Consider the following 10,787-nt stretch of genomic DNA (forward strand, 5'->3'; position numbering starts at 1 on the left):
GCAGTCCGACAGATTTCTAATGTGGATGACAAGTAAATTACTTTTCAAAAATGTAGCATCTCAATTGAAAATCTTATATCTACACGTTATTTTTCTGTATGAGTTTCCCTATTAAAACCTCAAAGTACAGAAAACTTTCAAATGTCATGCTTTTAGGAAGTAGAGTCACCACAGGCCCCAACCATTCTCCTTCTCCCACCATTTCTCCTTTAAGAACTTCTCTTGACCAGCTGTCTGTCATTCTATGCGTCTGTCTGCAACCAAGTGCCATAGATCTTGGCTACTCTAAATCCACTGACTCTAGTCCTCTGGAGTTCCTTGAGAAAACTGGCACATACTACATTTTTCTACTCAGCCTAACCTTAAATTTACTTCTGACCTAATGCTTTCTCCAAGAATTTGCGAAGGCCCTGAGCAGCTTTGGTCAGAAAAAGGGAAGGCCTTTGACTTGCAAGGATGCGAGGCCTAGGAGACGGCACCTGTTAGGAGGCACACGACTTCCATTCTAATTGTTTCTTCTCCAGATTCTCTCTGGACTTTCCTATGTTCTTTATCTCAAAGTTGACTCAAAGTGTAACTCTGCAGTTCCTAACATTCTCTTATAGAAAAATAAAAGCAAGCCAACTTTAGAGTCTCTACAACAGGCAGTTCTGCAGCAGGTAAACATTTTGCAGTGGAGAAAGTAGACAAGACTTTTCTCCACTCGCCCAAGCAATGGTAGGGACACACTGGGAGCAGTGTTGGAACTTAATACCCATATTTAGTTTTCCTTATACTTGTTCTGGCTGCCACTCAAGCCCTATCTTCTGTTCTACACTGCCGAACTTTTTCCTTTCAGAATTCTCCCCAGGGTTTTTAAAATATCCATCATGAAATAGTGAAAGTGAAGAGTTTCCTTGAAAAGAGAAATGGGCTCTAGAACCAGAGAAACCTTCACTGTGAGAAGAACCATACTAGCCACTTCCCTCCTGTTTCCTTACATTCAGGTCCAGCCACCATGAAAACAGAAACAATGCACAGTAAGAACAATGCCTGGCACTTTGCTGGGCTCACCACACATACCCTGCCTGGATTTCCCAAAGCACCATAGGCTTATGCAAAGAGGAGCATGAAAACTAAAAGATTGAACAGTCTGGTCAAGGGATGCAGCTAGAGTTGGGCAACTCTGTGTTCACACTTAATGGATGTCCGATTCTAAAGCCAGTGTGTTACACAAAATTAATGGGAACATCTGCTGGGAAAATTTTGGGCATTAATTTGCAAAAGGGCTGCTTCATATTTTAGTCATTTTCATTTGCTGTGTGAAAGCTTTTTGCTTTGAGTTAGTAAACGAAAAACTCTCTCCTTGACATATGAATTTGTTTCCTTTAACCTTGTCCCTTTCTTGATAGAACACCAGCCAGCTCTGCCCTTTGAAGCCTTTTCTAGGAGAGAAGACTGATTGGCAGTTTTCATCTTAAAGGGAAAATAAAGGCAGGCTTCTGTAATGGTTATATTTCAAAATACAGAATGGTAAAGCATATTTGTAGAACTGAGGTCTAGACCTTGAGCTCAACTTTAGTTTACATTTCCTTGGTTGTCATGCCTCTTAGCAGCCTTCTAAAGATAGGTTTTGACTTTGAAGAATGTCATGGGCATAAATATTTGTACCATCAAAAAGAATATGCTCCAGTGTCTGCCCATTAGAGATATACTTTGATAGGCTAACTCTAGGTCTGTTTCTTCATTCATGAAATGAGAGAGTTTTCCAGTATTTTAAAACTATAGGTCTTTTCTATATAAAATAAAGTCTATGCAGAAACTCTCAAATACAAAACTGATAAGCCTGCCTGGAAATGAGGCGTGCACAACCCCAAGTCTCCGCAGAGTCTCCCAAGTCACCACCCCTTCAGTTGCTTTGTGGCATTAGCTTAATAAACTTCTCAAGACACAGCATGGCAAGCACTGGACTAGATGTTCTTGAAGGTCATCTCTAGCTCTAGCTTTCAAGGATCTGTGGGTCTCGCTGTCCTATATGCTGGTCATGTCGGAGTCATGGCATGTGGTTCTTGCCCCTCAACAAGGGAGAGACTATAGATCCTCATTCATCTTACTCTCAGTATGAAGTTCCTGCATCCTGAGTAGCTTGCAATAGCTTTTTCTTTATTTCTCTGAATGTTGAAATTCAGAGCAGAAGCCTTTTCTTGGCCACTGCCTCCAGTTTCTCAGGGACTGCCACCATTAGTGACCAGCTCTGAGAAGGGTCTGTGGAGCCCTCCCTATCATCCTTCTCACTGCATGCAGAGGCAGGGCATCTATGCCATTAGCAATTTTCAAGAAGTCTCTCTGCATAATGGAATCTTATGGTCTTGAGACGGAAACAAGCATTAGTATCCTATTCATTTCTGGAAGAGATGGAGAATCCAGCCAGAGTAAATCAATGATGCGGACAAGAAGCTCTGGGGTTCGATTCATACTGCTTTTGCCTCCCAGTGGTCCTTCTGGTGGTTCACAATAAAGATCTTCCAACAGAGGGATGAGAGTTTTAATGATGATTATACCTACTCCAATGTCACAAAGCAGATGAACCCTTACCTGCTGATACTTAGAACATAGTTCACCACTAGAAATTGGCTGAGTTGCTTCTGATGAATGTTCTAGAAAAGCATTTATGTCTCAGTTTTGCCAATTTATAAGCTGTGCAAGGGAAGAAAAATAACCATTCTGAGCAGTGGAGGTGACACCTAATTAGCAAGGTTTTGTGTGAACTAAAACGTGGTGTGCTAAATTTCCCACCAAGTGCCTAGCATATAATTGGGGTTTAATTGCATGGTACAATTTCTCTTCAGATGGAAAGGATTTGGATATAGACATTGGTCAAACTTTGTGAATACATCCTGTAACCAAAAGCATAAATACAGTTTGACTAGTGTTCGTCAGGGGAACTATCGTGATTTACTTTCTTTTCAGTTAAATCTTCACTGTTATTACGGGCCCTGTGCCACTTACCCCAAATCAATATGGTCTTAAAAATGGTAAAAAAAAAAAAAAAAAAAAAAAAAGCAGAAGATTCAGCTTTCCCTAAATTGTATCCTATTTAATTCTCTTCCCAGAAAAAAAGAAGAAAAGTCAAAGCTTTTGTTTTATTTGTGTTTCCCTATTTTTTAATATGTATGAGTGTTTTGCATGCATGTATGTAAGTGCACCACATGCATGTAATGCCCGCAGAGGTCAGAGGAAGGTACCAGATCCCCTGAAACTGGAGTTGCAGATGGTTGTTAGTTGCCATGTAGGTGCTGGAAAATGAACCTGGGTCCTCTGCAAAGAGCAGCCAGTGCTCTTAACCACCTAGTCATGTCTACAGTCCTCCTCCCCTCCAATTTTGTTTTGGAGATAGAATCTCACTATATAGCTCTGACTGGAATGGTATTCACTATGTAGACCAGGATGGCCTCAAATTCACAGAAATCCATTTGCCTCTGGTGTGGGGATCAGGTTTGAACCACCACACTCAAAGAAATAAGAGTTTTAAAAAGTACAAAGAATCGCATATTTTCCCCAGTGTCATGTAATGGAGTTTAAACCATGAATTATTTTGCCTTTCTTTAACCAAAAAATTATTAGAAGAATCTGGGGGGATATTTCTTGGGTTGGAAACCAGATTGTGACAGTATCCTCTCTTTTCCAAAGTTCCTTTAATTTGCATTAAGTTGTTTTCTTACCAATTTTATCATAAGGAGGAGGCAGTGGGGGTGTAGATGCTATTTGGGGATAAGCTTTCAAGAAAAAGATGATCTGAAATACTCCAAAGAATAAGCCAAATAAAATAGCATTTCAAAGGTAAGATACTAAAGTGGGAAGCCAGAAAATTCATGTCTGTGCAGTAACTGACCAAATCCAGAAACATAAACAAAGGATTCTTTTCATGTAATCATTTCAGATTTAACCAATTATATTGTTTCTCAGATTATAACAACTAAGATCTGGGGACAAACACTTTCTTTTCTTAGAAAGAAAAAGAAAAAAAAAATCTCAGGAGAATGCCTCCACAAACATAAACTCAAATATCTTGCTTCTGAGAAATGTAACAAGTTGGTCGTTCTTAAGTTTCAGCATATCCTGCATGTTTCTGTTCTGCAGCTAATTTGGATTGTGCATACCGAGCTATGTTTAAGCAAACCTAGTTACCATGGTGACATGATACCCCTTTTAAATGCAGTATGAGATATCTAATTTTGTATGTTAACTATTTGGCTGGAAAACAGGTGGTAACTTGAAAGATGAGGATAGACTGACCAAAAATAACACTCTAGTTTACTTATTTTGCCTTACATCTGACCTGGAGAGTCTTTTCTCCATTTAGACTAAATCTAATATTTTTTCTATATGGTTAAGTTGATGGTTCTTTTTCTGAAGCCAACTGTAGGTTTTTTAAAATAATGCAAAGAGGCAAACAACTTCTCTAATTTAGGAGAGAATAAACTTCAATATATGAAAACAAGAAAATTCATTTTAAAGAATTTCCTTGTTAGCTTTCATTAGGAATGACATTTCAAAATAAATCCCTAATATTAGAACTTGTTGGGTTCTCTAATTTTAGTCTTTTTCCCTCCCACACCCAGTCACGAGTTTTGCATTTTAGTTGAGCTTTCTGGTTGAAGAGTGGGGAAGCTGTTTTACATGGAAAATGGTACACAGGTACATGTTGAAACAAACAGGAATGCATAAATCTCAATATTTTAAGAGTATTTAATAAGACCCAATAGCTAACAAGAGTTCTTTTTTAAAAAAACTATTTAGTAGCCACCTGATTAGAAGCAGCATTTCATTACAGCTTTAACATATTTAATAACAATTTCCAGAGCAAAGATGCATCTCTTTCAAAAGTGGTTATAAATTTTTAGGTTCCCAGTTGAATTAATAGTTATGCAATATTGAACTCAGTATAAACCCTATAAAACATAAAATTGAATGAGGTTTTAACCTTTAAAAAAGATCTCCATTTCATTTTAAAATATACTGTTTCTTACAAAAAAACTCATTTTTAATGCTACTAACGCTGAGATGTTTGCACATGTGTCTCTAATCTCTATGTATCTGATTATTACTAGTCACAGTCAGTTACACTCAGAACCTTGGCACCTGAGTATGGATATGAAGTCATCAGGTAGATTTCAATGGAAATGTTTATTACCTCTACTAATTAACATGAAATAAATTTGTATGCTTCCTCCTCAAATATAAGTACATTATTTTTTATATTTTGTATTACAAACATCTGTGTTTTGTGTGTATATCATACAGAACATCCCAAACAATCTTAATCATCTATATACCCACTTCCCAAATGGCACCCTCCCATAGTCCCCCCCCACCCACTGGAGCCCATATACTCTGTCATCATTTCTGTTACTGTCCACTGTGCTGTCGTAACGAGAGTTCTTTAAGTAGTCATTCAAATGATACCACAAAGTTCATTTTCCATGACTTTGTTAGGCATTTTTTGTCAGATCAACAAGGACATCTCCAGGTGAAATTAGCAGAGACCTAGAGTGGTCTAATTAGAACTCATCTACAACCAAGACTCGGCTAGTTATAGCCTTATGGTATGTAATTGTTTGGGTCATGAAGTAAACATAGAACTTCTAACTAATCTTCCAGTAAGGTTATTTTTAAGTACCAAATCTATTAGTTGGGTTTTAAACATCTTTTCTCTTTTTCTACATGATAGTAGATAGGCAAATAAGTTAATGTCACACAGGGGCTGATGGCTAGAAAAATTGAAACATTATAGTTCACCAGTAGATTAATCAAACGATCATGGTCAGAGAGACCAAGGAAGAACAATCGTCTATCACCATCATATCATGAATACAGTCTTTGCTGATTCAAACAAACTTCTGCTTTGACATTGCTCTATACTTGGAGTGATTACGGGCAAAACCAAAAATGCTCTGTCTTCCTAAGCATTCATAATTTAGTATATGAGTAGGAATTTTCTGTCACTAGATTTGGTGACTTATTAAGTGGTAAGTATGACTTTAATTTCCAAAACCCTGGCAGTCCATTTATAAACAGATGTCATTTGTTCACTCTATAGCTGAGTGAATACTACAGATAATCACAAAATTTCTTATGAAAAAAATCAAGCTAATTGAACTGGATGATAATGAAAAATATGAATTCTGGCACTGTGCCAATGAACAAAACTCATCTGTAGAATGTTGCCCTAAGAGAGGTGTGAGCTCTGGGCAGTCTTTTAATCTTCTTTGCATAAGTGATTATAAAAATTTCTGATACATCCATTTCATGTGTTAGCCTAGCTAAATGAGCATTTCAAGAAGAGTGAACAATTGCTCATTTGAAAAAGTGTCAGAAGCATTTCATTCCAACTCTAATGGCAGAGTAGATTGTCCTCGGGGAAAACTGGAAAAGCAGGCCCCTCTCTCTTGTTCAGGCTTATTAATTATGCAGGACAGTGGAGGCTTGTTTGAATGATTTTAAAAATGCCCTTCTTCATTTTAAAGTTATAGAATATAGTCCCCACAAACCATACAATAGATACAAAGGCTTAGAAAATGCCCTCTGTTTCCATCATTTCCTTATCACTTGCAAACCACTAATAATAATATTTCCCTCCCACTACAAGGAAACAATTCATTCTACCCAAACAACCACTGGGAAGACTTTGACTCAGTGCAGGTTTCTGCATGTGTAATCATCTTTCCACTCCTTCTTACAAGGCACAACTGGAAGAGTGAGACCAGACACTTGTCTCTGGAGTCCAGAAGGTGGTGAAAGGTGCTCTGTTTTTTGTTTTGTTTGTTTTTCCTGTGCTGGGAATGGAAACCACTAAGCACTCTGCCAGTGAGCTGCCCTCCCAGCCCAAAGTTATTAATTTAATTTTTCTTCATGTTTTATCACCCATCCATTCATATACTGTGGACAGAGTGCTCTCCTCAGCAGTCTGGTACCCTGTTTTTCTTGCCCATCTCCATTACTCTACACTTTTAGCAAAAAATCTAGATGTGCAAGTACCTGGGCATCACCTAGAGGAGGATGGGGTCTTTTCCTTAGTTCCTGAACATGACAGGAAGGCTTCACAGTTCTCAGATAGAAATATCCCAAGTCAACCAGTATTCTCTTCTGGTTAGCATAAGTGAGCTCTCTGGGAAAATGTTTATATGCTATATGATGAAAGACTCAACCTTAGAAAGAATGCTCTTCATTAAACTTATGAAAGAAGAAAGCATGGGGGACGAATAAGAGGGAGAGGAGAACTTCTGCCACTGTGCCGTCTCTGTCTCTCGTTGCTTCTCTGAGCCTTTCTCTTTTATACACATGCAGTGTAAAAATGAGACATGACTATAAAGATTATTCTATCCATACTTTTAATATTTTATTTTAATATTTTTATATGTGAGTGTATTGACTTCATGTGTGTAAGTGCACCTGGTCTTGCAATGCCTGCAGAGATCAAAAGAGGACATCAGATCCCCTGGAAATGAAGTTATGGACGATTGTTAGCTGCCATGTTGTTGGTGGGAACCAAACTCAGGTAACCAGGGCTCTTAACTACTAAGGCATCTCTCCAGCCTTTCTAGCTGTATTTTTATGTAAGAGTCCATTATGGACATTTTATAACTCAAGGATATTTTAAATGACTCACAAAATTCACTTTTATGAATATATAATTTTATTCAAAAGCTTCTCTTTTTCTTCAATTTAGTGCCATTTCTGTTTTTCAATGTTTTAAAAAGTATTCTGAAGGAACTCTTTGAATGTATGCCATGCACACAGGAATTATCATGTCTGTTGGCTCAAGTTCATGGTTATTTCGATGGTGCCCTCTGTGCCTTGACTCCTCCATCCTCACTCAACCTCCCATCTCCCCCAACGGTCTTTCCTCCTAGCCTGGGTCCAGTCCCATTTCTTATCTTGGGGCCCCAGACACCTGGGGAACCACCACTGCTTCCTGATCCTCTTCAACCAGACCAACTCAGTTCCTTCTCAGGTCCCCAGGAGCACTGTTTCTGGGCCTGGCCCCGCCCTCACCTCCCTCTGCCTTCCCTGGGCCTGCGGGACCCACAGGCCTCTCTCCAACACGAAGGATTCTCACTCTGGGGTAAGTCGATTGGGCTCTCCAAGCCTTGACTCCCCCAGCCTCACTCATCCTCCCAATCTCCCTGGCCAGTCTCTCCTCCTAACCTGAGTCTAGTTCCATTCCTTGTCTTAGGGCCCCAGACACTTGGAGAAACACCACTGCTTCCTGATCCTTTGCATCAGAGCAACTCAGTTCCTTCTGGGATCCCCAGGGGTGCTCTGGGCCTGGCCGCCCTCACCTCCCTCTGCCTCCCTGGGTCTGCACAACCTGCCAGCCTCTTTCCTGGACACCAGGGCTGACCTTTCCTCTTCCTGGTCCTATGCATCCAGATCAACCCAGCTCCTCAGTGCAGTCTGCAGGGGCCCTTGGGGCTGTCTCCCGCCCCCATCTTCCTTTGTATCTCTGGGTGGCACCACCACCAGCTGCCCTAGACCAGCATCTTTCCTGGGCCTGGCTCCCAGGCCAGTCCAACCTCCAAATTCCTGAAGCCCAAATCATTCCTAGAGGGAGCCACCTTAGGAGAAAGCCTGAGAGCATCTGATCCTCATCTGACTTGGGGCTCTGTGGGAACTCCTGAAGACAAAAGCAGTCTGACCATTCCAATATGAAATCAACAGAGAGAATCGGATGCTTAGAGGAACCAGCTTTTCATGCCCAAAAATTAAACCACAAAGACATATAAACCATACAAAAAGAAACAGACCTAAACTTGAAGGCTTGATTATCACAAGGGAATCAGAAACTACAAAAGAAATTCACATGTCAAAACCACAGAGAAACTCTCCACGGCACATCATAGTAAAAACACTAAACGTACTACAAAACAAAGAGACAGTACTGAAAGCTTCAAAAGAGAAAGAACAAGTCACATATAAAGGAAAACCCATTAGGATTACAGCTGAATTTTCAGTGCAAACTATGAAAGCCAGAAGAGCCTGGACCAAAGTATTCCCAGTTTTAAATGACCACAGATGCCAACCCAGATTACTATACCCAGCCAAAATGTCTATTATAGTCACAGATGCCAACCCAGATTACTATACCCAGCCAATATGTCTATTGTAGTCGAAGGGGAAAGAAAAATTTTCCATGACATAAATAGGCCGAAAGAATTCATGTCCATAAAACCAGCCCTTCAGAGAGCTCCTGAGGTAATACAAAGAGCTGAAGAAAGGAATAACTATACCCAAGGGGTTGTGGAAAGAACTCCAAGGAGAGTATAACAGTGTAAAAGTACAACTATAGCAAGAATAAATGAAGGTACAACTGTGGAAAAGTACAGCTACACCATGAATGTGAATAGAAATAAAAATGACAGGATTCAATACTCATCTTTCATTAATAACTTTAAATATCAATGGACTGAACTCCCCAGTCAAAAGGCACATACCAGGTGAATGGATTAAGAAATGAAACCCATCTTTTTGTTGTCTGCAAGAAACTCATCTCACTTTCAAGGACAGACACCATCTTAAAGTGAAAGGTTGGAAAAAAATATACCAAGCAAATGGTACTAAGAAAAAGCAGACATTGCAATTCTAATATCTGATAAAATAGACTTTAAACTAAAACTAATTATAAGAGATAAAGAGGGCTATTTCATTTTGATCAAAGGAACAATCAATCAAGAAGATATTACAATCATGAACATATATTCACCAAACTCTCGTGCACACAATTTCGTAAAAACAGTACTACAGGACTTTAACCCAGATTAATTCTAACTCATTAATAGTAGGGGACTTCAATACCCCACTGTCTTCATTAGATGTGTCAACAGGGCAGAAAGTTAACAGAGAGACATCTGAATTAAACAATACCATGTATCAAACGGACTTAACAGACATCTACTGAGTACTCCACCCAAACACCAAAGGATATACTTTCTACTCAGCACCCCATGGAATCTTCTCCAAAATCGACCATATCCGGGGGCACAAAACAAACCTCAACAAATACAAAAAGAATGAAATAATTCCACGCATTCTATCGGACCGCAGTGCAATAAAGCATGCAATAAACACTGGAAGAAGCCCTAATCACCACATGAACACATGGAGATTAAACAACACACTCCTGAATGATGAATGGGTCAAAAGAGGAATTAAGAAAGAAATAAAAGTATTCCCGGAACTAAATGAAAAAGACAATACAACAAGACAAAACCTCTGGGACACACTGTCCTTGGAAGGAAGTTTATAGCTCTAAGTGCCTACATCAAAAAATCAGAAAGAGCACAAATAAATGACTTAACATTGCAACTCAACACACTTGAAAGCAATAGCAAATGAAACGCAAAACCAGCAAATAAGAAGAAATAACAAAAATCAGGGCAGAAAATAATAAAGTTTAAACAAAGGAAACAGTACAATGAATCAACAAATCCGGAAGGAAGTTTATAGCTCTAAGTGCCTACATCAAAAAATCAGAAAGAGCACAAATAAATGACTTAACATTGCAACTCAACACACTTGAAAGCAATAGCAAATGAAACGCAAAACCAGCAAATAAGAAGAAATAACAAAAATCAGGGCAGAAAATAATAAAGTTTAAACAAAGGAAACAGTACAATGAATCAACAAATCCAAGAGCTGGTTCTTTGAAAAGATAAACAAGATTGACAGACCGCTAGCTTAATTAACCAAAAGAAAGAAACAGCACCTCCAAATCAACAAAATCAGAGATGAAAGGGGAAACATCACAA

This window comes from Nannospalax galili, unplaced genomic scaffold (genome assembly GCF_000622305.1).
Source record: "Nannospalax galili isolate Female #2095 unplaced genomic scaffold, S.galili_v1.0 scaffold189, whole genome shotgun sequence".
NCBI classification, from domain to species: domain Eukaryota; kingdom Metazoa; phylum Chordata; class Mammalia; order Rodentia; family Spalacidae; genus Nannospalax; species Nannospalax galili.